This window comes from Echinops telfairi, unplaced genomic scaffold (genome assembly GCF_000313985.2).
Source record: "Echinops telfairi isolate 266 unplaced genomic scaffold, ASM31398v2 ScPeMD7_3533;HRSCAF=4204_0, whole genome shotgun sequence".
Lineage (NCBI taxonomy): Eukaryota > Metazoa > Chordata > Mammalia > Afrosoricida > Tenrecidae > Echinops > Echinops telfairi.
In genome coordinates, this window is record NW_022107431.1 from 75,390,679 (window position 1) to 75,392,482 (window position 1,804).

A 1,804-nucleotide genomic window follows, 5' to 3' on the forward strand; every position below is an offset into this window, starting at 1 on the left:
TTCCACACTGTCCTTGCCGTGGCAGCCACTATGGCTCAGGCCCAGACATAGGGACACTTTGAGGGAGATGCAAGGCTTGGCGATGTTTCCTTCTCTGTACCATGTCTCATTCTGTTGGTCTATTATCTGTGAGTTGGAAACAAGTCATACGCGCAACTACATGACAACAATGGTCTCTGCTGGTTGTACTTAACTCTGCGTATATCCTGATGGAGAAATACAAATTGGGCTGCTAACCACAAAACCAACAGTTTGAAACCACCTGCCAATAATGAGCTTTTCAGTTTCTGCAAAGATTTGAAGTTTTGGAGCCCCGCAGGGTCAATGCCATGCTGGCCTGTAGGGTTGCTCTGCGTCCAATTAACTCAGTGGCAGTGAGTTTAGACCTGAGACAAGAACAGGCCGAGGCCTTGCTTGGATCACCTGTTTGGCTAAGGCACGCAGATGCAAACCTCAGGTAGAAGCCACCAGTCACTTTTTTAGGTTGGAAACTTCCTTAAATTTAATTAAGATTCCTAAAAGTCTACCTTGACCTAGAGCTTTTAAGCACTATATGTAGTTATGTATTTACGTACTGATTCATGCACTCATTATTTTTTCTGAACTAGCCTCAAGAGGTTTTGTGGTGATATTTTCATTGTAAGTTTGAGAGTTCAGGGGGAGTGCTACTTTGATTGAACATAGGATGGTCACTGGAAACTTACGTTTCCTTTCTCTTGCGTGGGACCACCCTGCCTTTTTAGCTTTAGGTGTGTAGTGTAAGAAACAGCACCTCCCAATACTGCACAAACAGCTCAGGATCTGCTTCTCATGATAACAAGCGCGCACACACAAACAGAAACCTACTGTATCTCCTATAAAGCTTAAGAGATCATCCAGCGTGCTTATCTAGTAAGTAAGATAGTCTCCCCTACTCGACATTCTAATTAAGTCGAGCGGTAAATCAAAGCATGCTGGATGTTTTGTGAGCAACAGCTGGATTAAAATGTGCTTGAGAATAGGGGCTGGTGTCTGAGATGTCTTTTGGCAGGCTGCCTGCACTGGTGAGGCTGCAGAGCGCTAGGGTGCTGTATCATTTCAGGGCCAGTTAGCTTTCCATGGCACACAACCTGCTTAGTGCAGGGAGGAACGCTTGCAACTGTTTGGCCATTTCATCAGTACGTGATGTGGAATAATCACAGTGGTTACCTAACACTGACGGAAAGGCTGAGCAGCGAGGGAAAAGGGGCTGCAAATCTGACTGAACACGGGCATTTCGGGTTTGGAAATATGTGCTACCTACTAAAATGAGCTATCGACTAATTCAGGAAGAAATGTTATATGGGCTTAATGTTCATCTTCATCCACACTATAATGAGAAGGATTAGACTGGTTTCCATATGCAGAATATTTATTTCAGCAATACAAGAAAATGTATTTCTCTAATATTTTTTTCTGTATGCACAAGGCCCTAAATTTTGCAGATGTGATTAATGTTTTAATTTGCTGTTCTAGTTGGATACAAGTTTACCATACAATATAAATTACTTACAAAGGAATTTGCTTATATGGAGCTTAATTCATAAGCTGTTTAACCACCTTGTGTGGTATTGCTGCTATTTCTCTATGGGACTCTGCAGCTATGCCGCTTATTTTAAAAATAAAGCTATTATCCTATAGAAACGATTTTAAATCATTTAGATGGAATTATTAAAGAAACATAGACTATACCCAAGTGAGTATTAGTTTAGGTGATTTTATTTTCAATAAAAAACAAAATAACCCCAAATGAACAATATATGGTATGTACATTTTGAAAAGATAA